Source organism: Halichoerus grypus, chromosome 2 (assembly GCF_964656455.1).
Source record: "Halichoerus grypus chromosome 2, mHalGry1.hap1.1, whole genome shotgun sequence".
In the NCBI taxonomy this organism is placed as follows: Eukaryota; Metazoa; Chordata; class Mammalia; order Carnivora; family Phocidae; genus Halichoerus; species Halichoerus grypus.
In genome coordinates, this window is record NC_135713.1 from 20367418 (window position 1) to 20395055 (window position 27638).

Here is a 27638-nt window from a genome sequence, read left to right on the forward strand (position 1 = left end):
TTTATGAAATAAAAATTAAATCATGTATTGAAGGCATATTTAATAGTATGTAATAACAATTACCACATATTGTTAAATAGAAAAATAAGCTATACAGTTGAATAATAGAAATTTTATCAGGAAATACATCTCCATTTAACACACACTTACACACATACAGAAAAATGACTGGAAGGAAATATGCTAAAAATTTAATAGTATTTGACTCTGAGTTTTATTTTCTCCTCTTTTCTTATTTTTTAAAAAAAATTTGAAATGACTATTATCTCTATACCTTGAGAATATTGCATTTTAATACAACATATTTCAATACTTACAAAATGTAAAGAAGTAAAAGGTGTAAAATAGGTTATATATCTCAAATAATCAGAGATTAAAGAGACACACACACCCCACACACTAAAACTTTAAAATAAACTTCGAGCAACATTGTGTTTGACCTGAAGTAAGGAGTGATGCTTTTTTGGAAGGTGCAAAATCTAAGCAGGGAAAGTGAAGAAAAAAGGAAGTCAGTCTTGAATGGATTGGAGAACATAACAAGTGATGCATTCCAGGTGACCACTGCTTCACAAAGAGACATAGCATGTCTCCTCAGCCCAGCAGAACATCACTGGACAAGCATAGAGAAACAAGTCTTCCTTTAGACAGCATGAGGGAGAGGACATGTTTTTGAAGTTCCCTTTTTTGTCTCCCACTCCCATTGGTTGGCAATTGCTCATCAGGGAATTGTTGCTCCTAGAATTGAGGTTATATCACTTTTCTCTTCACAGCTGCCAAGAAGCCAGACCCCAGTTCTTGTATTGCGGTATTTCATCAGATTCTGCAAGTGATTGTCATAGTTGGAGAGCTGGAATGTCTTAGAGGAAGGAGATGGACCTGAAATGAACAGGTTATCTAATGAAAAAAAAAGTCAAAATCAATGAGGTCGAGGAAATCTAAAACAAGGCATAAGATGGATCAAATACATAACAGAAAAATAAAATAGTGCAGCTGAAACATGAAACTACGAATAGTAGGGAAAAAAACAGGTTCCTGGTCATAAAACAATTGAAAAATCTTTCAAACTAGATTAAGAAAAATAAATCTCCCATATAAACTTTCTGTCAAACAGGATAATAGTTAGAGAAATATAAGGGTCATGACTGGGAAGGGTTGATTAGTGATGCCTAATAGGGTTTATTAGTAAAAAACATACATAAAATATACAGAGGTTGGTGGTTCAGGGATTGGTGTGGCAGCTCTGTGATGATCCTTGGTGTGGTTATCTTCATGATTCCTTTTTTTTTTTTTTTAAGATTTTATTTATTTATTTGATAGAGAGAGACAGATAGTGACAGAGATAGCGAGAGAGAGCACAAGCAGGGGAAGAGGGAAAAGGAGAGGGAGAAGGAGGCTCCCCGTGGAGCAGGGAACCTGACTTGGGGCTCAGTCCCAGGACCCTGGGATCATGACCTAAGCCGAAGGCAGACGCTTAACCGACCGAGTCACCCAGGCGCCCCTATCTTCATGTGTCTTGTGGTTGGGTTTCTTTGAAAGTCTTGGATTTGTGAGTCTATAGTTTTGATCAAATTTAGACTTTTTTTGGTTATTACGTTTTTAAATACTTATTTTGTTTCTCTCTCTGTCTTCTCCTTTCGGTATTTCAGTTGTCCATGTACTCCAGTTATACAGGGCATTTGAACATACCCCATTGCTAACTGGTTCTCTGTTCATTATTTCCTACTCTCTGTGATTAATTTTGAATTAGTTTCTATCACTACATCTTCATGATAATCCATCTTTTTTTTTTAAGATTTTATTTATTTATTTGACAGAGAGAGAGACAGCGAGAGAGGGAACACAAGCAGGGGGAGTGGGAGAGGGAGAAGCAGGCTTCCCGCTGAGCAGGGAGCCTGACGCGGAGCTCGATCCCAGGACCCTGAGATCATGACCTGAGCCGAAGGCAGTCGCTTAACCAACTGAGCCACCCAGGCGCCCCCATGATAGTCCATCTTTTATTGGTAATCTCTTAATTTGCTATTTATCTCAACCAATATATATTTATCTCTATTATTGTAATTTTCATCTCTACTAGGATTTGTTTTATATATTCCATACCTATACTAAACATGTTCAGTGTTTTGTCTGATTTTTTGAATATATGAAGCAAGTTATAAAAATGTTAACATCAGTTTCAGTCTTGGTCTGTTTCAGTTCATTTGCTTTTTTTTTCCTTATATGGGTTATATTTTTCTGCTCTTTTTACATGTCTGGTAAGTTTTGATTAGATGGCAGACACTATGAGCTTTGCACCTTGTTAGTTGCAGGGAATTTTTTTTTTTTTTTTTGGTACTCCTTTAAGTGCTATTGAACTTCATTTTGAAGTGTAGTTAAGTTACGTGGAAACTGATTATTTTGAGATTTGCTTTTAAAGTTTGTTAGGTGGGACCAGAACAGGCTGTAGTCTAGGTCCAATTATTCCCCTCTGAGATCCTTCCAAATGCTCTACCTAGGGGCCATGATCACAAACTTTCCTAAAATTCTCTAATTTTTATGGATGTTCTTTCCGCAAACTAGGGTAGTTGCCTCACGTGCCTGTATTGATCTATACACTGCCAACTCCTCGAGGGAGACCTGCTGTAGATCTTTAGATTTCTCTCTCTGTTCATTTCTCTCTTCTCTGACACTCTGCCTTGCAAACTCAAGTACCCTTGTCTCCCTGCAATCTCTGTTACATAACCTCACTTTGGGAATCTGTCAGGCTCTGACTGAGTTCTTCTCCCTGCTTTATGATCTGCTTTTTATTCTCCTGTCTTAATGATCGTGATGTACTCACAGGGCAATAGCCTGGGGCAGTTGTAGGACTCACATTGTTTGTTTTCCATCGCTAGATCAATGTCCTCCATTGTCGCATTGCCAATGTCTTGAAAATGTTGTTTTAATATATTTTCACCCTCTGTTTTCGAATTAAACTAGATAATCATGGAAGACTACTAACATGGATTGTATATTTTAACCCCTAATGGAAATGCTTTCACTGATACACGTTTGGTTGCTATTTCTTTACCCTTCATTAATATAGAAAACCCTAAATATGAATTGCTTTTCAATAGAAAAAATGTGTCAATGTAAATTTTACTACCTTTACTATTATCTTTATAAGGACCCATATTAAAATCTCACAAAATCTCATTTAAAAATCACAATATAATGAAGAGTTGGACTCATTTCTATGACTGGGCTGGTATTGATGTACTCATTTATGTGACTTTTTTTTTTTTTTTGTGCTACCTAAAAGTATAGGTCCAAACGTGTAATTTGACAGATCCAAATGTGTAATTTGGGAAATGATCTCACTTCATCTTATTTTTCTGAAGACTGTTTTTCTGTCGTGCAAATCTCAGTGGTTTTGGTCAAACTAAATACCTAAGTAAACTGAAACAGAGGGTAGACAGATTGGTAGTTTTTTTTTTACCTTCCCTGACTTTTCTAAACTGAATGTTTTTCCTGCCTAGTTCAACAATCTCCACCTGATACTTTTAGACATATTTAGTTCTATAAAATTTCTTGTAGACCTACGAGTGGAATCTGCCAGAACACTCTTACCCTAACAGATTTTTGGATTTGGCTCCTTTTCCCCAGCCATATCCTGCTGTTCCTCATCCCTCTGTATGGCAGTGCATTGAAGGGTTGCACCAAATGATGCACTGCAAGGAGAATAATTAAAGTCATTCAGTTATTGAGTATTTATGGAGGATCAAATATGTCCAGCAAAGGTGCTATCTTATGGAGATGTAACACTGAACTTGACAAATATCAGTCTGCTTTCACAAAAATCCAATATCAAAAGGTATTGCTTTAATTTTCTCCTGAAATGTCAAGCCATGGACAATGCAATGGATAGTTATGACCCAGAAAAAAGTAGGACATATGCTTTAATTTAATGGTTTATTTCCTAAGTATTTAAATATATGAAAAAAATACGTAATTGCAAAATTTACCTGTAAGAATATACATTGATGTTTCACATATGATGATTATATAACTTTATTTTGCCAGTGTAAACCTAAAACCTCCTATTCAAAGGGAGAATCTATTGGAAAGGAGATCAGACATAATTATCAAAAATAAACAACTGGTGATTGAAGTTAAACCTAAATAATAATGTCACAGCTACAACAGGTTGACTAATTGTCATATGAAAATGCAGAGAGATATAGGCTAAATCAACTGAAAATTGGGAAGATAGGTTTGGGGTGGAGAAAGGAAGAGGCAGAAAGTTAGACATGATATTTTTAAGGCCTAGGTTGCCCAAGGGTTGCCCAGGTTAGGGAACAGTTTAAAATTTTAGAATCCTAGTAATTCCTTACAGTTTTTCAAGTAAGAAAAAAAATTTTGCCTATTATTTAGTTAAAAATATTCCATTTACTCTTTCTGGTTGTGAGACTCAGTAGCAAATAAGAATAAATCATTTCCGCCCTCCAAGATCATGCACTAGAGTAGGGAAGACAGCTACCACATACACAAAAACATACCAGTTGATAACCCTTTATTTTGAATGAATGTGTAGAGTAGACAAAAACAACTTTCTCATTTTCTTTTGAAATGTGAACCTTTTTGTTCAAATTTTTAATAACTTGAAAGCAAAGAACTTTTAAGAAAATCGATTATTTGCCACTAATGTTGTTGATGTCTGTGAAAAAAAAAACTATTTTCTTTAGGTATTGACTTGATAATATATTGGCTTATATGAAGACATGTTTTTTTCTGGTTTATGTTTTATTTCTAAATATTTATCACAAGATATTAGATAATTAAACTTTTATTTCTCTCAGCTCATTTTATTTGTATCATTTATCTTACCATGGTAACTCAGGATTCAATATCACTGTCTTTGTTTTCCATGGAATTCCCGTTACTGTCACAGAATACCCTAAACAATATAGAGAAGTACAAAATTGGAGTATGGTTATCTGTTAGATATGACAAAATAGACATTCAAATGAGATTACTCTCCTATGACATTTTCTTAGTGTGTGTGTGTTTAAGGAAATGTGCACTTATCATTGAGAGGGAAACCCATTTTTTTAAAAAACACATTCCATTGAATTCTTTAAAATTAAGCACATATTTCGGACCATCAAAGATCCCTGCATGAGAAAATAATTGCTCTTCGTGTTTAAACAATTGCATGCTGTGTTTTATAGCACTCAAAATACATTTCAGAAGCTTGACTTCAGGAATGATGAGAGGAAACATGGTGTCAACTAACAGGAGTAAAGTGATAAAAAGTGTTGGATAGAGGTGTCCCCAGTGCAGAAGGCTGGGATCTGATTGAATGGAAAGGGGAAAATGGTGTTATAAAAAGTACTTAATGAAGAGTCTCCAAATTGTGTTACAAAAAAGAAAAGGTAGATCACTTTGTTTTTTTATTTGTTTGTGTTGTTTTTCTGTTTCAATTTAGAAAACAAAAAAAAATGGAGATGCTAGGAATTAATATCTTTGTTAAGGTCAATGACTTCAACTCCTAAATTCTCTATTTTATTCTTTTATCTAATTATCTAAAATCTCCATAGAAAGAAGGATCGAGGTCGCCTGGGTGGCTCAGTCAATTAAGCATCTACCTTCGCCTCAGGTCATGATCCCAGGCTCCTGGGATCAGAGCCCCATGTAGGGTTCCCTGCTCAGCGGGGAGCCTGCTTCTCCCTCTGCCTGTTGTTCCCCCTGCTTGTGCTCTCTCTCTCTCTCTCTGTCAAATAAATAAATAAAATCTAAAAAAAGAAAGAAAAGAAAGAAAGATCCAATGACAAAAGTCATGGAATTAAATGTAGACTGCCATGTTAAAATAATAAAAACAGATAATCTCCTCAAAGTACTGATTTTAGTTCCTTTGAGTATATACATAGAAGAGAGATTACTGGATCATATGGTAGTTCAATTTTAAATTATTTAAGTAACCTTCATACTGTTTTCTATAAGGGCTCTGCCAATTTATGTTCTCATCAACAGTATATACAAGCGTTTCATTGCCTTCACAACACTCACTATATTTTATTTATTTATTTTTAAGTTTTTGATAGTAGCTATTTTAACAGGTGTAAGGTGATCTATCATTGTGGTTTTGATTTGTTTCTCTGATGATTAGTGGTGTTGATCATACACCTGTTTCCATTTGTATGTAAATATGTGAGAGGATATGTTCATTAGTTTGACTGTAGTAATCATTTCATTATGTATATGTATAATAAGTCATGTTGTACACCTTAAATATATATAATTTTAAAATTAAATAATAAAAACATAAAAATAAGATAAAAAATAAAGACATTAATTATGTAAATAATGATATATTATCTCATTGTCACTGCAATTTACTGAGGAGTTTATGTATGTCATGTAATCCACTAAGGGTTTTATGTACATCATTATTTCATTTATTTTTCAAAATAACTGCATGAGGTTGATATTAGTTCTATATCATGTGGGGAAGAATAGAAGCTAAGGGCATTTAAAAAACTTGATTTAAAAAAAAAAAAAAAGAAAGACAAGAAACTTGATGTAAACTCAGGAAAATTCAAGACACCAGAATAACTTTTTTGCCAGTGGAGATTAGACGGGGTAAAATAACTAAACCCCTTTTCTGCTGTTTTTACATAAAGTGTTCCATGATCTATGTTTCTGGGTTAAAGAGCCTCTGGTTAGATATCAAGCTTATTTTTTCCCAGAAAAAAAGCTAGGAATATTCCCTGAACTATGTTATTATTGTTTTTATTAGATATTACATCAGGCCCCAAATTTTTTGAAGGAATAATATCACACAGGGGTTGAGTCATAAATGTGTTTGTTTCATAATGTAAGCAAGGAATCCATTCAGCACAGGCTGTGACAGATACCCCTTCACTCAGAATGCTAAGCAGGATAGATGCTCTGGACTTTTATGAATATTTAGGGATTTCCTTTTCAGTCAGCAAGAACATCAGTGGGAAGTATTACTTGGCCCTACATTTAGTAAATAATTCACAGACAGGAAGGGCTTTATGTGAATATTGACTGGTCTCTGCCTCCCAGATTCCTACAGATCCTAAACCTTTTGCCTAATGTCACAGAGATAACAATTTATTTTGAGAAAGAATTGAAAACAATATATATCTGAGAGAGGATTTGAATCAATGTCTCTACCTGAGTGATAAAGAAAAATAATGCTACCTAATATGTAATTAATTAGATAATAAATATCTGATGACATGAGAAAAAGTGGCAAAGTAGGAAAGCAATTTTGTTTCTTCAGTTTTATTTAAAACTGTGACCTTTGTTATAATAATCTTATAAGTCACTTTTTATATAATAAATGGTAGAATTCTTACAACAGATTTTTTTAAAACAAACATTTAACAAAATTTGAATTGTGATTTTACCTGGTTTCTTGGATATTTCCATCAGGAAAAAAATATTGATATGCCCAGCTACAATTCATAAAATGCACTACAGCTCTCTGGCAGTAGAGATTGAAATGACAAAAACAATATTCAGAAAGGTGATAGCAATAATCAGACTCTGGATTAGAAATCCCCAATACTGTTCATTTTCCAGAAGCATTGGCATGGTGTAATCTTGGTTTGAGAGAGTGGCAAAGTAGGAAAGCAATTTTGTTTCTTCAGTTTTATTTAAAACTGTGACCTTTGTTATAACAGCAGTGATGTCCCTGGAATGGGGTGAGAAGAGAGGGAGGAAAGAAATTTAATGTCCACAAACCAGAGAATGGAAGGTGGTCAGAGAAAGAGCTATAGCAACAGCAACTCATTTGGCGATTTGGTAGTAGACTATTGAGCAATGCAAAAGCAAGGAAGGGAGAGCTGGAAAAAATATCTAAAATACATAAGTTAAAATCTTTAAATGTTTTTAGTTTAAGATGTTAATTCTTATGAGACAAAGAAAGTCACTTATTCTTGATTTGTGTCTCCTAAACCATCATTTCCCAAAATTTAGTATGACCAAAAATGACATGGAGATCTTGGTAAAACAGAATCCTGGGCCCCACCCTCAAAGATTCTGAAGGAGTAGAACTTGAATGGGTGCAGTAATTTGCATTTCTAGCCAAACATAGATGATATTTTTGCTATTTATAGATACAGTAGTCAGAATGATCCCCTAAAGATGTATACATCTAATTCTTGGAATCTGTGAATACGTTCTGTCACTTGGCAAAGGGGAATCAAGATTATAATGGAATTAAAGTTGCTAATCATCTCACATTAAAGTGAGGGATAAAGGATATTATCTGGATTTATCCACATGGACACAATGTAATCACAAAGATTCTAAAATGGGGAAGAGGGAGGTAGAAGAGTCAGAAAAAGAAAGAGATGACATCATGGGAAAGACTGGACTGGCCATCATTAACACTGAAGATTAAAGGGTTAAGGATCCAAGGAATATGGGCAGCCTGTAGAGCTAGGAAAGGCAAGGAAATGGATTCTTCTCTAGAGCCTCCAGAAAGGAATGCATCCCTGTCAGCACCTTGATTTTAGCATGTTCCTTAAAAGAGAGGAAAAAAAAGACTTTAGAATCCATGGTAGGTTCTTCTATCTTTCTAGTAGTGTCAATATCTTAGATAGCATCTTATAATATTTTAAATACATTATTAGAAAATAATTCCTTTAGATTCATGTCAAAAAGATTTGGTATGTATATAAATGTCATTGAGAAAAAAAGTAATTTGCAGTAGAGGTTATGTATGTATCTTTCTTAGATCTACTGTCATTCTGATCTTGGAAAGTTGAACAATATCTAGAATCAATAAATCATAGGAAGGTTGATCTGGTTTGGAATAAAGGGCCAAGAAAAAAGAGAAAATTGTTTAACAAGCACCTATAACCTATTGATCAGACGCTATTCATCTATTCATTGTTCATTATCTTAGTGAACAAATGTGTATTGAATGTCCATTATATGCTAAGCATTCAGGAACTGTTTTATGAGATTGAGGAGGGAGAGTTAAAAATAGAGGACAAAATTTCTGTACGAAGACATCTTATATTCAAATAAAGGATACAGATATTAAAACATATTGATTGAAATGTAGAGGGTCTTAATAGTGATTAATGGAAAAAAAATTCAGGGAAGATGGTATAGGAAATAAGAATGCTTATTTTTAAAATACTGTTGTTAGGAAAAATCACTCCAACAGAAATCATATTAGAATAAATACACAAATTAAGTTTGGGAATAAACCATGTCGATAACTGGGGAAATCGAGTTTCATTAAAGAGAAAAACCTATACTAATACCCCGAGTTGGGTTCATTCCTGCAGTTTTCTAGTAAAAAACAGAAGATTGATAAGGAAGAAGACAGAGAAAGTGAGAGTCTGAGAAGTAGAAAGACACCTGAGAGATAATGAAAGGTCAGTTGATGTAAGGTCTTGTCAATCATTATAAAGACTTTGGTGGAAAGTCTTTGACGTAGAAATTCAATTAAGGATTTTGAATGGAGAAATAGCAGTTTATATATGAGGATCTTCTCTGGATGTTTCATTGAGAATAAATTAAAGGGGAAGAAAAAATGAAGCAGGGAAGCAGGTTAAAATGTCATTGAATAATCTAACGGGAATGTGATGGTAGCTTAGACAAGATTTTAGTATTGATGGTAATTATATATGGTTGGATTCTGGATACATTTTGAAGATAAAACTGAGAAGACTTGCTGGTAGGTTAAATACAAATTATGAGAGAGAAAGAGAAAAGTCAAGGATGTCAAATTATTTTGGCTGAGCCATTGGAAGAGTAGGAGATGGAGATGATGGCAGGAGAGATGGGAAGATTTGGAGCTCCATTTTGGATTTACCATGTTTCAGATGCCAGTTTGACATGTGATCCGAGACCTTGAATAGGCAGTTGGATATATGAGACTGGAGTTCTGGAAATGTAAATTTGAATCAGCTTATCAATGTTATTTTAAGAGTGAGCTCTTCAACCCTCCTAAGTTAACAAGTCAAGGAGATAGAATTAGCAAAATAAACTAAGAGAACTAAGTGATACTGAAGAATGTTGTGTCCTGGAATCCAAGCAGGTAAAAGCATTTCAGGTAAAATGAAAACTAAGAAATAGATTGTGGATTTCACAATTTAAACATTATTTGTTACTTTGCCAAGAGCAATTTCAGTGGAGAGGGGATGAAAGCCTCTCTAGATGGAATTTAAGACAAATATAAGAAAGAATTCTGAAACTACAAAGACAATATTTTCGTAGAATATTTTCTCTTAAGAGAAGAGGAAAAATAGATTCATAGCTGGCGCTAAATTTAGGTCAATTTCTTTTAGAGATGAATAAAGATACATCATGCTGGTTGTGTGGGAATAAAAGAGAGAGAGGGGAAAAACTGGACATGCAAGAGAAAGAAGATAGAATTTCTGCATCAGTATCTTTGAGTAAGTAGTAAAGGATGGGATCTAATTCACAGGTCAAAGGGTTGGGCATATTTGGAGCAGGGGGCAGTGCTTCCATAGTATGTAGTATGAAAGAAGACTATATGCATAGATAGTTGCATGAAGAAGGGTAGATCAATGGCTAGGAATTTGTAGACTTTTAAAATTATTATTACAGTGTCATCAGGTGATAGTGAGAGAAGTAGAGCAGGTATCAAATATTTTGTTTGCACATTTATATATTAAACCTCACTCCATATCCATATTGGTTGTAGAAACAACTACCAATCTAGTATTTGCTTTCCTTCTAATATATCTCTGCTGAGTGATTGTCCAACTTTAGGAATGGTTTAAGCAGAAAGCTGTTGTAATTGAAATATGATAGATTTACAAATGAAGTGGACTAACTTTCATTAATATCCAATATTTTCTACTTATTTACTCTGTACTTTTTGAGCTTTATTTTTTCATTTGTAAAATGAAGAGAAATACATTTAAATAGATTCATTTCATATATTTTTGGTAAAGATTGAAAGTGTCAGAAAAAGTAAAATAAACTTGGAAATTGGCAAAAGAAATTGCTGTTGCTCTTTCAGTGAAGTATAGGGCTGACATCTTTAACTTGTTTTCTACTGATTAGACCATTTTTCACCTTTGTCTTGAAGAAAAGATAACCCTAAAAGTTACATTTGTTGCTCTTTAAGATATTAATCAATTTTTATCTTTAAGATATTAATTAATTTCACAATCAAATTTGTATCTACAATTCTTAGCTTAACATTTATTTATAAATTACCTATAAAGACCTAACTCCTCAGATGATCATTGAACTGGTTTTAACTTACTGCTAGTTCCATCATGAATTAATCAGGTGAAAAATTTTGGCATTTATTTATTTTAAATTTGTATGACCATCATATGTTTAAATTTTTTAAATGTATACTTTAACAAATATAATATAATATCAAGTAGATTGTCTGACATGTTATTCAACTGCCTACTCAGCCCAATCCCAAGTTTATCCCAATCATAGTCTTTAGCTTCTTCCACTGGAAAAATAAACGTACAATTGAGTATTTCTTCTCCATATCATATATTCTTATTCTCTTAATACTTGGATAATTTCAGTTTATACTTGAAAAAGTTTTGGTAATTTCTCCTCGATACATACTACAAATATTCAAAGTGCATTTACAATGGGAACTGTGGTATGCTAGAAAGATTACTGGATTTGGTAAATGATAGAAGTTGTCAGAAGCATGACTAGATTTTGATGGCTTGAATATAGGTATCTTTATCTATAAAATGATAAAAAATAAGCCCCCTAATTTTTTCCCTAAATAAATTACACAACAGTTTCTGCCTCTTAATAGGTACATTAACATGTTTGAATTCTACTTTTAATGTTCTAAAATTGTGCATATAGCCATGCTTATCATAAACTCTACTACTTATTTATGCTACTAAAATTTGGTACTCATGGGGCGCCTGGGTGGCTCAGTCGTTAAGTGTCTGCCTTAAGCTCAGGTCATGATCCCAGGGTCCTGGGATCAAGCCCTGCATCAGGCTCCCTGCATCAGGCTCCCTGCTCAGCGGGAAGCCTGCTTCTCCCTCTCCCACTCCCCCTGCTTGTGTTCCCTCTCTCACTGTGTCTCTCTCTGTCAAATAAATAAATAAAATCTTTAAAAAAATAAAAAATAAAAATAAAATTTGGTACTCATATTGGAATTAAATATCCTAGTGAGAACTCCTAAACCTTTGTTTTAAGCTTGAACAAAATCAAACCTCAACAGCTTTATATGCAAACAGCACAACTGACATATCAGATTACACCTCAATCCCTCCTGTTTCTATGCAATCACTCTCACTTGATGCTTTCGCCATCTTCCATTTCAGAATCCTGAGTCGGTCTTCACTCCTACCTCTCTTTACGCATAAACATGTAGTGGTGCAGCGCCTAAAAATAAGATTAAATATTATGTGCTGCCTTGAAAATCTAATAAAGTTTGGAGGGGCTAAATGGCCTAAGCCCTCTCTTCTCTTATGGATAAGATTCCCTAGCCAAACAACCCCCTTATCACAGAGGCGGGGCACAATGGCTGCTTATTCCTTAGCATCAGATTTCATTTTCTGCCAACTCTCAGAATTATTCAAATAACTCAATCACATCCTCCCCCTTGTTACTACAAAGCTTACTTCCTGCAGGCCCTGCTTGTTCACCGTGCTCTAGAGTGAAATCCCCATGAGGCCCTGTGTGGCACAGTGTCCTCTGCCCCTTGGCTGTAAGCGTGTGTGACTAATAACCAGCTGTCAATCCCATCTGTCCAATGTCAGGTGTTGTGTGTTCAGCCATCCCCATAAACTATGGCAGGAATCTTTCCCTCGCTAATGGAGCAAAAAGGAAACAAAACACATCTGTCCATAATGAAGTGTTTCATTTTATTTCTTTTCTCTCTTGTTCATGCATTTATGCATGTATCTATTTATTCACCCAATAAATACTTAGTTCTATTCATGCTTCTATGCATCTGAAAAATAATTAGTAATTCATCTCTGCTGGACAAATTCCTAAACATTTTGTCTGAACTATTTCCTAAATGTATCTTTTCTTTCTTACAATTCTACATTAATTCAGTCCCTATACATTTTAAAAATGTAATTTTTTTAAACATGCAGACTAGAGGGAAATGCTGAAAATTCACGAACCTATTATCTTGCTTAATCACATAATATGCACTAATTCATTCAATGTGTTTTCGTTGAACTCCATGCTTTGTCAAGAATTATTATAACTCTTAGGGATAGTGCAACAAGAATAGAAATAAAACAAAACACAATATACAACTAAAAGCAAAATAAAATTTAAAAATCGCTGTTTTCATGATACACTATAGAGGGGTAATGACATAGTAAATAGCAAGCAGATAAAAAAAGAGAAACATATAATACATCACTAGGAAATAAGTTCTCTAAAGAAAAAGAAAAGGTAAGAGGATATGGAGTGAAGTAGGGATAAACTTGATTTAGGGTAGTCAAATAATCTTGATTAAGTTGTATTTGGGCTGAACTTCATAAGTTTTAAGAGGATGATTTTAGCAAATACATGAAGAAAGAGAATCAAGCCAGCATTTTCAAAAACCATGCACTCTTGGCATGGCCAAGAATCAAGGGGGCCAGTATGTCTGGGGCAGAGTAAACAAGTGGCCAGAGTTAACAGATGATGAGGTCAGAGAAAAAAATGGTGGTCAGATTATATTGGATGTTCGGAACAGAATTAAGGTCTTTGATCCTAAGAAGTTTGGAAATCCATTACAGGTTTTGAGCAGGGAATTGGAATGAACATATTTACATTTAGGAAGGAACTCTGCCTGCTTATGGAAAATAGGCTATAGAGCAAAGAAAGATAAAAGCAGGGAGACAAATTAGGAGACTACTGTAATAGCCCAGGTGGAACATGATGGCCACTTGAAATGTGATGATAATTACTGAATTATTCTGATACAAATGAGGAACTGATCTGATAAAAAATTATTCAGCTTCAGAATTGTATTTAAGAACTTCCTCTGTTGAAAGCAAGGGATATGTGATTTAAAAAGTAGATGCTTTTACTTGAAGAAATTGATTTCATTCTAAATGTGAGTTAAAAATACTACAATACAAATATTCATGTTTGTTTCAACTGCTGTGAAATTTTAAAAAGCTTGTTAGCATAATTACTGCTTATGATCCCTGAAGGGCTTCCCTTATTAAATGCTATTAAAATATTCATTGCATTTATTTTCAAATTTATAGAACAAACTATTGTGAAATCTCTTTATATATACATAATAATGATACAAACATTAATAACTGAGATATGAGCTCAATAGTCAGAAAATTGTCTAGATCATCTATTAGCCTTTAATAGGATATGAGTAAAATTGTTGACCAACCTCCTTTGACCAGTATACATGACAAATAAATGGATACTATCCCATGACTTGAATTTCAACTAATCTACAATTTATTTTCTGAACAAAGAATCACATTTTAGATTTGAGTATCTTCTTCTGAGATTACATATGTAATATATTTTAGAAAAATATAACTAATCCTTTATATAATATGATTTTTAAACAAAGAAGAATATTTTAATAACACAATTTTAACATTATGATAAACAACTATTTCCTCATACAACTATTCTGAAAACGCACAGGCTCTGCTCCATAGAAATTAGCCTACTCATATTAACAAGCGTGCTATATAAATGTTTGAATTTGAAAATTATTTTCCTGCCTCCCTAAATGTTTATCTGCTATTTTTATTTTGTTCTTTCTTATTGAAGTTGATTTATTTAATAATCTCAATCTCCTCACTGTTTTATCATCCACCCCATTGTTTCACTAATATACTAGGGATAGGTGTGTTCAACTTGCAATGGGCTGAGCTTTGGGCCATAATCAGCTATGTATTTGATTTCCTAATTATTGACACTCTGAGTAATGTTAATGTTACAGATGCTAACAAATCTTTGAACCTTCATGAGTAGGAGAAGTATAGGTCTATAATACATTGGACTCTTATATTTAACTTAATGAAAATTTTGTCACACAGGAAAATAAAGCAAGTAAGACAAGTCCTTCATCTAAAACATACCAGTTTCTAAAATTTGACTACTCTTGTAACTTGTTGCAAACACTGGGATTAAGATTCTTTCTATTCTTTTGTATAATAAAATTATATGAAACTTATAAGCACTGAATCTGTGCATCCATACAGACATTTGAATATTTGGCAGTTATTGTTACTTTAGTAAATATAAATCTTGCCCTATTTTAGGCATACACGATATAAAGATAAAAGACATAATTTTTGTTTTCTAAGAGTTTATATTCTAATGAGAAAAGAACAACAGACAAATAACCATAATATACTGAGGTGTTTGCTAAATGATGAAACTCTCTGTAGGAGTAGAGAGTTTGGGTACCAAATCCCCAGTGGTCATAGTACTTGAGATTCCTTTTAAGTGGAGTGTGTAAAGTGACCAGGAACCCATGGGAGAAAATCTGGGAGAAAGGGAACTGGAGAGGTCAGCAGTTACTCTGATCCCAACAAGCCCTGTGTTCTAAGCTAGGGAGCTGAATATCCTGAATCTGGTGAATCATCAATAAATTTAAAGATGGGGACTGGTATGATAAGCTTTGTATTTTAGGACAATTCTTAGAGAAACCACTAAGAAGGTATGACAGTAAAAACCAAGGAACGAGTATTCAGTGCTTTAGTTAAGAAAGTAGTATTTAATAAATGAAGAAGATATGCTGCTAAATAGGTCAGGGTTGTATTAAAAGAAATTGGTCATTGTGTAGAAAACCAGGAGTTTGGGGAGTACTGAATCATGATGTTGGGTGTGTAGAGGCATGTAAATGACTGATGTAAAAAAGGCTTCTACTTTTCCACTTTGTTTTGTAGAGTAGATGGTCATTTCTATCACACAAATTTAGGAATTTATAAATTTACTGAATTTTGCTACCTATAAATATTTTCCTCAACTACTTTAACTCTAAAATTAATAAAAGACATGATATAAACCCTATTGTCATTTTACTAACTACACACCCCAAATTTGAGAGATTGTGCATCTTTTGTATGCTACTTTAAAAAAGTAATTTGGATATGAGAGGCTCCTGTCAATTTCCTTGATAAACCAAAGTAGTCATTCTTACTGTTTTTTTTTGCCTTGGAAAAGGTGTCTCACAAATCATGATAATCCTTGGTATTCACCAGAAGCAAAATTCCCTGGGACTTGTTCTTCTGCACTTGTATGATAACCTCAGAATGGAAACTGGATCTTTCATCAGTGCTTCCTGCTTCTCCAGTCTTCCAACACCAATAGAATAGCCCCCTGCTGATCATTCTATGATAAACTGTATAAACGTAGAACACTGGGAGGACTGAAGACCACCTTGTCTAATTCTATCAATATCATGTACCACGTAAGAGAAAAAAAGCTAACAGATTTAGATCTTTGAAATGAAGGTGTATCTAGACAACACAGTATTTCTTCTGAGCTTCTCCTTTCTGACCTTTCTTCATTTCTCTCACATGCAAGCACACACTGGAAAAGCCTCTAAGTTTTAAGTTGATTATGCAATTTCCAGGCATTAAGAAGAGTTACCTTGGGTGAGGGTATGGGTTAGTCTGGTGATGGGCATTAAAGAGGGCACGTTCTGCATGGAGCACTGGGTGTTATGCACAAACAATGAATCATGGAACACTATATCAAAAACCAATAATGTAATGTATGGTGATTAACATAATAAAAAAATTACCCTCTGGGAAAAAAAAAAAAAGTGGCTTGTCCAAAAGCCAAATGGATAATTAGCATATAACTCCAAAAAAATAAAAAAAAGAAGAGTTATCTTTTCTGCTTTTCTCCATACTGACATCCCATGTGAGTCTCAGATTTGTTTACCTTTCTGTGTTCTTACTTGTTGTGTTATCTGTATATATCCTCAACTCACTGCTTTTATGTAACATCTCCTCATATGCAGTGAGATTAAAAGCACATGCTTTTCACTGAAGATTTAAGATAATTTGTCCATCTCTTGACACTGTTGGAAAACAGAGAAAGATTCAGTTCAGCTGTCTCATCATATAACTCTGTTGATGCCTGACCATGTTGGTGAGGGGTATAAATAAGGGGGCCTTCTAATTTTTTCAGCATACAGTTCTCTTACTGCCTCAGAACCCTAATGCATGGCATTAAAATGATGGTTCTTTCTCAGAATATTTCATTGGCCTACTACACTTTTTCTTCTTTTCTGATTCTCTTGGGACAATTAGTCACTTGGAGATAAGACAGATCGTAGTTTCGTGGTCAAAATGAAATGCGGGAAAATAAAAACATGCATAAGTAAATATTTCACATTTATAATGCATAATGCCAAACCTGTCAACTCATTTTTATTTCTCATCAGACTGTAAGTTTGTTGAAATATCATCTTTTTTTTCATTTCCCCAAATGCTTACTTTGTACTTAATACCCCAAAGACATACAACTAATAAATCACAGAAGTTAGAGAAAGAGCAAATCAACATTAATTAGAGTGGAACTGAAGATGGAACTATATATATTTATATATATAGGCATAAAAATGACTCACAGATTTCTTATATACCCAAAATCATGCCATCACTCTCAGACAACACTGATGAATCCATATGGATGGACACTGATATATCCACCCAAACTGTTTCTTCACTTGTATACCACCAGTGATATCTTCTCTCTTCACGACACAGATTCCTATGAGTATAGCCTGGTCTTGTTGACACAAGAAATATCACTTAAAAGAATCAGTAACTGAAACATCTCAATTATCCTCTTGTGATTAGCTATTCTCAGGACACTCTTAATCATGACCTTTTCCTTTGCACTTTTCTTCATGGTACAGCAAAGATCTTTTGGTCCACAGTTATTATGACAAATTTCCAAATACCATGAATTGACTTCCTTTCTCTTCCTTCTGTCATATTCAACAAAAAAAGCCATTATCTGATCTTTCCTTACTTACAATTTTCCAAAAGCATCACTATATTTTGAGTGTGAGACACAAAGGCCGTTTTTTCTTACTTAGATTAATATGTCACTTATAAATGAACTTGGGCTACAAAGGTCAGTACAGTTTTACAGACTTATTCAAAATGTTGTATTATGTATATATGTTATACTTATTTATTATATAATATTTGCATTATACCTAAATAGGGAAGAAAAATCTGGAGTTGAAATAATTACAAACTTACTGAATAGGGTAGTATGCAATGTCAGTAAACAGAACAAGAGAGATTTTTAAATTACTTAGTAAATAAATATCTCCAGTATAGGCCTTAAAAACATTAAGCAAACAAATAAATTGCCTTTTAGTTAAAATTATTGACTATACGATGTCAAAAATATTATTTCAAATGAAAAGACTCAAGTAAGCATAATGATCAATCTTGATGATTTTTGTTTGTTTTCTGGAAACATTTGGTTTTACAGCTTTATATGCAATTCCTAAAATTATGTTGTTTTGTGGTTAATTTCCCCCCCCACACACATATTTTCTTTCCTCTCTACCAATTCTTTCATTCACACACATAATTACATATTGAAAAATTCTAAGCCATAACTAGTGTAAGATTATTAGACTATACACATGAGTTTTTTAAAAAATACTCTAGATTGGCCAATTTGTCAAACAGTCACTACTACTTTGCCATTTGCGGATCTCAGCAAAACCATATGCAAATAAGAAATCATCCATTTTCATGAGTAATAACAAAATGCAATGTGATCTCTTAATGTTCACTCCTCCTCATCATCAACTCAATGTTATCCTTAAGTATTTCAAAGTTTGAAAAATAAATTCCTTTTGGATCACAGAACTCACATCACAGGAAAATAACTAAAGTCTGGGGTAGAATAGAAATAAGCCACAGTCAAAGCCAAAGCTGGTTTGTAAGCATCATTTTCAGGTTTCACTGCCTGCCATTCTCCAGTAATTGCTTTTTGTTTTTTTGTTTTTTGTTTTTTAATTGAGGCGCTGTTTGCAGAGGTTGCTATTAAAATGCATAGGTGATATCTAGATGCTTTTTAATATATATTAATTGATTAAATATATGCAAAACACTAGAAGCACATATAAATCAAACCTGCTATACCAGTAGGAAAGTTTTTGTATTTTCAGAATACTCAATTTGTTTATTCTTTCATTCGTTAACTAAAGAAAGTTTTGAATAAGTGTATGTGCTTGCCATTGTTGTACACTATGCTGACATCAAAATAAATAAGCCATGATTTCTGTCTTCAAGGAGTTGATAGTCGACAGGGAGAGATGGACAAAGAAACAGATGTTCATGATACAAATAATAATCACAACAAAATAAGCATGGAGCATTTAGCAGATGCCTTTCTTGAGTAAAACATGGTTTGTTGCATCTTTATAACAATCTCTTAATTTAGGTTTGATTCTCATTCTCAGATCTCAGAGGAGAAATTGAGGCACAGAGATTTATCTTGCTCAATGTTATATAAGGTCATAAAACAAAACAGCAAATGTGGGATTGCAATGCAATTCATGTAAAGTTTTTTTTTTTAATGCACACATGTACACTTATATATATATGCACACATGCATATGTGCGGCATGTGTGTACACCGTGCATGCACGATGGCATTGGAGTGTATGAGGAACTACCTACCAGGAGAGTTCGTGATGGCTGAGGTTAAGTTAGGACATGTTCTCTGAAATACCATAAAGTAAGAGAGTTAAGGAGGGAAGAGAGTGGGGGAAGGACTCCCAAGCTGAAGAAACAACATGAAAGTTGAAAATGTCAACCAGTTGGAATTATCAGGGTATGGAAATGGACAAATGAAATAAAGGGAGAAGAAAGGGGAAAATTCTGCCAAAAGCAAGCCTAAGAGGTTCCATCTGTCAAATCAAAGAGATGAGATTTGACCTAGAAGAAAATAGGGAGCCCTGAGGTGGTTTGTTTCAGGGAGTGACCGTGTCACGTTAGTGTTTTGTTAAAGCTGGCATCTTTTGTGAGATATTTTGAGAGGGCCAAGATGAGAGGAAAAGCAGCCATAAGAGTAGGTGCAAAAATCCTAAAGTGGGAAAGAGTTCAGTTTGCTTGTAGGATAGCAAGCAGCCCACTGTGCTGGAGCACAGGACTAAAGGGTAGTTAATAAGACAAGGTTGGAAAAAATGGGCAGGGTAGGGAAGATGTAGAACCTACATTCTATGTAATGATCAAATTTATGGTGTAAGATAGGGGGGATGTTAGGCTCCCAGAAATAACATCTGAGATTTGAAAGCATCAAAGGGATAAATGGGATCTCTATAGACACAAAGGGCCTAAGAAATGTCCATATCATAAAAGTGCTCAAAGCATTTTCAACATTGACCATATCTTTTTACTTTTAAAGTACTATTCTTTCTACTTTTAAAAATTGGTTTCCTTTGTTTTAAGGAATTGCATGTCACCTTTTCTCCTAAGGTGTGACTTATACTCATCGCAGGCCTCAGGCCAGGTGGGCAAGGTAACATTTAAATGTATGGCTACAATAATGACTCTTGGCAGGAAAATTCAAGAGTGGCAAGAAAATTCAAGAGCAATGAGTGTCAACTAAAAAAAAAAAGTGATGGAGATATATAATTTTCACTTCTCGAAATTACTGAGTGGTACTTCTACTAAAACCAAGGATAAATGAACATTATAGATATTGTCATTATTCCCCCAGAGTAATACTTTCTCAAAATATTGTTTTAAAGTGTTGATGGGTTCTGATAAAATTGCCAAAACCTACATTTCAAAATAAATATATATATATACTCATAATCTAAAATGTAATAATAACATATTCCATTCATCAATTTTCTCTTTACAAGTGATGAGCTTTTTGCAGTTTAAAACAGCCATAATTAAATCTCACTTCTCTAATGTGCATGAAATTCTACTGCTAGGTATGACAGCCAAAGAATATTTTTTTAAATATTTTAAATATAATTTTCCTGTGTTTTATTGAAGCTTTAGGCTTGCTAATATCTTAGTGAAATTTTTCTTTAAATAAGATGGATCGGGGCGCCTGGGTGGCTCAGTTGGTTAAGCGACTGCCTTCCGCTCAGGTCATGATCCTGCAGTCCCAGGATCGAGTTCCGCATCGGGCTCCCTGCTCAGCAGGGAGTCTGCTTCTCCCTCTGACCCTCCCCCCTCTCATGCTCTCTGTCTCATTCTCTCTCTCAAATAAATATATAAAATCTTTAAATAAATAAATAAATAAATAAATAAGATGGATCATTACATTAAAAGCATACTTTGCTTTGTAAGACATTGAATATATTTTATTCTCGTTGATAACAGTCCTTTTTTGAAGACAACATGTTTCGTACAATTTGGTATATCCAATGTGAAAGGTTTATTATGTATATGTCAGTTACTTTAATTGTAAGTGTGATTAGATAACAAATTCTATCAAGAGCGCATAGTTTGAAGGCAGTAGAGAGAGAGGCATGTTGTGGACTGGGCTATTAAATATCCTTCAGTTAGCCATATTCTATTCAACAATCAGCACTGTCTAATTAGCATACTGGATTAAAATGTTTTATATTCGTTAAACAGTTTCTGATTAAACAGCATAATAAATATTGGAAATGAGTTTAAGGTTCAGTTAGAAGTATTCAGGAGCATAGACTAGCTAAAACAGTTTAGAGATTCTCCTCCTTCTAACATTCAAGAATAGAGTATAAAAAGCCCCTAGATCTACTTTCTGAACTACCAGAAATAGTGCATTCACTGGTTCTGTATCAAGACTTCTGTTTAAGAGGATTTCAGATTCTTGCACTAAGAGTGCAGGGGTGTCTGAAGCCATCCTTCCGTGATGGAATTCTAACCTGAACACTTAGTTGTCTGATCTTGAGGAATTCACTCATTAAGGAATTTAGAACAGCCACTGGCAAAGCAATAAATATTAAAATTTTTCTTTGATACTATAATAAATTCTTTGTAGCGATGATTAAAAATAAAGTGAATATCACCATGGATTGCCATTATATATTGACAACCTTACTAAAACTAAATTAGAATTTTATTGGAAAAACCAGCAATCGAGTATTCAAACATCATGAAAACACATATAACTTATCTTGAAATTTCTCTTTCTTACATGTACAACTTTGCATTTAGTACATGTCTTTAATTTTCCTTATATTCTACTCTCACTCTGCTTTTATCAGTTACCATTTTCAAAGAAGCAGTCAGCCCTATGCCCACAAAAGCATGAACCAAAATGTTATAGAATGGAATTACTTGACTTACCTATATTAAATTTAAAAGTTACAAACAATGTAAAACAAACACCTTGAAAAACAAAATTAAAACTCAGTGCACTGCTTTTTGGGCAACATATATAAATTTGAAAAATACCACGGCTAATCTAGAAGTCAGAATAACAGTTACTCTTGAAGCAGTGGGTTGTGAATGAAACGCGGCCCCACGAGGCTCCTGGGTTTTAGTTAATTTTTTGTGAGGAGCTGCTGGTTACAGGAGTGTGTTCTCTTTGTGAAAATCTATCAACATGTACCTTTAGGATTTCCTCTATGTACTTATATTCAACAAAATGTTTAAAACTGAAAAAAAAATAAAGGTAGAAGTTAAGAAATTTCAACCACTGGGATTGATGTTACATTGTAAATTCAGAGAAATATAAGAATGATTTATAAAGTGTGGGAAAAAATAGAGCTGTAATCAGGATAACAAAATGGGAATCTCCAAGGAGGAAGAAACAGAAGTATGTGTGTGTGTGTAAGATAATCAAGTGTTCTATGCAGAAATCCAAGTTTTAGTTTTTACCTCCTTTGCTCTTAATTTCTTAACCAATCTACCTGTAAGTCTCCCTGATTTTCATAATGTACTTTGATATCTCTCTGTCCACTTTTCTCTACCCCACATCATTTCTCAAGTATGCTGCTGCAAATGTCTAGGAATTAGAATTGGACATATCTAAGTATAGAAATGTGTCTAGCCATTTCCTTTATCTGCACCCTGCTGACTCATTCTGAACATCCACACAAAATGACCACTACAACATGAATATTTAATCACGTGGCTAAAATATGTTTAATCATATTTACAGCTTTTAGCATAAAGCCATAGTCTGTCTTATTAACGCACAGGTGCTCCTCCCATTCCATTCTCTGTTCTGGTAGTACCAGCCTTATTTCATTCTCTAGAAGTTACCTCTTTTTACTTTCCATACTGCTTCCTATGTTTGGATGATAGTCTCCTACCTTCTCACTTCAAAAGCCCCTACTCTTCATATAAGAGCTAAATCACTTCCTCAATGGATTATCTTATCTTTCCTGACTTCTGGGCTAAATCAAGAAAAAGAGAACAAATCCTGACAATTTTGGACCCCAAATATTCTATTTTATACTCAGAAACTGATGAAATAATCATAGGATGGGTTTTGGTTCCTTTGGGGTAGCCATGAATGTAACTGAAGTCAAAATGTCATTAGTCATCAAAATTCAACGGTCTCTATTTTAATTATGGCGCTGCAGTGATATTGTGAGTTTCCAGGAATTAATGATAATTTAGAGCTAGTAATGAAATTTCTAGGAAGTTCTGAGCTTTGCTTTCCTCAGTATTTATTTATTTGCTTGTTTGTTTATTTTATTTATTTTAGAGAGCGCCAGAGAGCACACGCATGCAGGCAAGCACGGGGAGGGGCAGAGGGAGAGGGAGAGAAAGACTCTCCAGCAGACTCCCCACCCAGAGCAGAGCCTGATGTGGGGCTTGATTCCACGACCCTGATCGTATCCTGAGCTGAAATTAAGAGTCAGACACTTAACCGACTGAGCCACGCAGGCGCCACCAGTATATATTTAAATGACTTAGCCAGAGATCCTTTTAGGGAAGATTATAAGAAATATACCCATCAACATTATCTGAGCTGTTACTGCACACCCTTTTTTCAAGTATACCTGGGCCCCTGTCTAAACTCATTAACCTTTACTAAGTTATGTTTCATTGACATACAAATCCAAAATCTAAGAAATATGCACGCAAAAATTTATTTTATTTTTTTCATATTGCATGTTGATTGTGACTCTACTCCACCTGTTTTCTTCATTCTGGGATGCATCTTAAGGAAACAGTCCATTTTGAAACATGTCACTTTTAGGGTTAGAAGAAAAGAGCCATTGCCACAAATGCCTTTTAAAACTTTTACTTAGAAATGGAAAATATGGACTTCTCAAAGGGAGAGACAGATGGGAGAGGCTATAAAGTCATGGGACCAAGTAGAAAGGAACAGAAAATGCACGGACAGAATAATAGAATCTAACACATTTCTTTCTAAAAGTTTTGCATCTCTGATTTGACTCAAATATGGGAGATTGTTGGGGGAGGAAATCATGATTCTCTACCCTTTTGCTCCATTATAACTTTTACTTACTAGGCTTAAATTGATGGACTTTTAAAGGGAGGTACAAATTTAGTCATTTAGAATGCTAATCTGTTTATTTCTAAGGAAACCACATATATGACCACATAACCACCAAAAATGATTATGTCATCACCACAGATCTCTTTTAATTATTGAAGTTCATACTAGCTTCTCCAGCAGACAGACTTGCCTGGAAGATTTCCATGGATGTTGAAATTTCCTCCCGCTAAGAGTATGTATAAAACCTTTAGTAATGAGACTCTCTTCTACACTATTTCAAAAATCATAGTTAAAGGTTATTTGAACCCAAAAACACATGATCCAATAATTCCATCTTTCTAAATATTTATACATCTTTCACTCAACATAGGGTGTGGTACCTACATACATGTGTGCTTATATTTTGGCCCCCACCCCAATTCCTAGGAAGGGCTAGGAAGGGCTAGGAAGGGCCTGTCCCCTGGATTGGTCTTTTAGAGTTATAAGTAGTCTTTTCTACTTAGCCTGGGATGTCATATAAATACTAATTTTTATTTTTTGACATGAATTGAAAGTTATTGAGGAAAAGTGTTCGTCGTTATGTCAGGGCATTTCTATCATCTTTCTTTATTTGGACTGTGTATATTAAAACCAGGCTTGGATTAACCAGTGGAGGTTCTAATGTGACAACCTACCATGCTAAATTCTCTGTGTGATTTCTAGTTATCTCTGTCTTGAAGAGGTTAGCAGTGTCAAACTTTGTTTCTCCACTGCCGTAGTATATCCCTGAATTTAGTTCCTGTTTTAGGCTAAGAAATTTGTAGTTTATATGGTGTGTGTGTGTGTTTGTGTGTGCTTGGTCTTAAGTTTTCTCTAGCCTGCAGAACAATGTCAAAAATAGCCACCTCCATTCAGAATTCTTGGATTCTTTGAACAATACATTTTGTAAGAGCTTGTCTAAATGAGCATTTGATTCCGAATGGTCAGCTAATTCACCAGCCTGGTTTATTAATAGGTGTTTATAGACTTCTGCCTAATCTGAGCGATTTAGTTATTTCTCAGTCCCCCACTTTCCACCACAGTTTTTTGTTTTTTTTTTTTTTTTTGCCCCTACAACCCACTGTTTAATAGCAATTTATCTACCAGGCAAGATTATAAATTGCAAATGATATGATATGATCTCAGATATTTTTTAAAAAGCATGGAGAATTGTGCAAGACTGTTGAATCACAGATCTGTACCTCTGAAACAAATAATACATTATATGTTAATGAAAAAAAAAGAAAAAGAGAAGAAGATAGCAGGAGGGGAAGAATGAAAGGAGGGAAATCAGAGGGGGAGACGAACCATGAGAGATGATGGACTCTGAAAAACAAACTGAGGGTTCTAGAGGGGAGGCGGGTGGGAGGATGGGTTAGCCTGGTGATGGGTATTAAAGAGGGCACATTCTGCATGGAGCACTGGGTGTTATGCACAAACAATGAATCATGGAACACTACATCAAAAAAACTAATGATGTAATGTATGGTAATTAACATAACAATAAAAAATTTTTAAAAAAGGCATGGAGACAATTAATTAAAATCAATTGAAAGTAAATTGAAAAATCTGTTTGGAAAGTGTTGGGGGTAGGAGGTAATGAACCGAGAAAATTCCAGAGATATAGACAGTAGCAACCACAATCAAATCAGTTAGTCAAATAAGATCAATGTACCCACATGGTATAGGATTTTATATATTCACTGAAATGTATAACTTCAACTCAAGTCCCCAAATTCCCCACATGGTGGCTTCAAAAATTCCCCAAATTAACAATTGTAAAGAGAAAAAGGTACCCACATTACTTAGTCACACCCTGTCTGCATGGGGTGAAGAACGGGATGATCTAGCCACTTGAGCTTAGGGAGACAGAGACAGCTTTGGTATGCCTTATGACAAGAGACACAAAAATCAATGTATAAACAAAAATAGAATAGGAAAAAGAGTTGGAGTCTCAAAAGGAAAAATATCATATGTATGCTGAAAAGATTTTCAAATTAACATTTATTTAATATTATGGTGTAGGAAGCATGTAAAATTCATTGAAATCATGTCTTCCTAGTAGGAAAATGTTGAAAAGTCATCAAAGCCAAAATAATCATTTAAATCAAGACTGCGTTTATTAGTTTATTAGGTCAAAAGACCCCATATCATACTAGAATAAGTAGAATGAGTCTTTCTGCATGTGTAGTCTGAAGGGTAGTTATAATGCAGAAAAGAGGAATTTCATTCTAAATAAGGTTGGATTCAGAAAAATACAATTTGATTAGTTACAGAAGGTGATTAAAAAGTCTCTTTTGAGATTGGTCATTACTGCATGATGTCATTCATTGGGGCATGAAGCCAGGTGTGCTTCTTCCAAAGATGAGTCCTTTAGGTTCAAGCAGATTTATGGACTTGCAGCAGTCCCTTTGTGTATATTACAAGTTTTAAGCAGAACTTTTCTTCATCACATATGACAAATCAATAGAAAACTCACACACACATCTAGGCTTTTTGTCCTACAATATATTAAACCATTTTAATAATGTTTTTGCAATCCCATATTTCTGTATTTGTTAAGTTTTTGTGGAACATATTATGTATACAAAAAGTGCGGAGTATGAGCTCATATTTCAATTATGGAAGTCAGAGTATTATTGAAAAAAATAATTTAAATGGAGTCTATGCACTCTGAAATGCATTTCATGTTTCTAAATGTGTTTCTGTTAACAATCTTAAAATATGCAGACTGTTGAAAAGCATTTTTCTGTATTCAAGAATATGTAGACAAATTGTATTTGTGTTTTCTTCGAACAAAGAGAAGTCTTATTTTTTAAGTACACTTACTTCTTTGATTATTCTAAATTCCCTTAGACAATTGCTCTTCATTAAGCAGGTTCATTACTTTTAATTTCAGAGATAGTGAACAATTTTATTGTCTTCTGTGGAATTATAAAATGGTTTCATGTCATCATTATTTTAAACAAACATTAAATTTTTACTGGCTCTATTTATCTTTATTTCACATTTTCCCCAACTCTTATTAGTGCAATATTGCTTAGTAATATCAGTTTAATAGACAAAATTAGAATGTTTAAATAAGTAAATATAAAAATGGAATTTTCCGCCACCTATACCCATCATGAACTGTTTTTGTTTAGACGTGGGGTGGGGGGCACACACGCACTCAACTGCCTTAAACTAGTCACCTAAAACTGTAAGGAACAAAATTCTGGTCTGACTGAGGAGTATGGCTTCTGGTT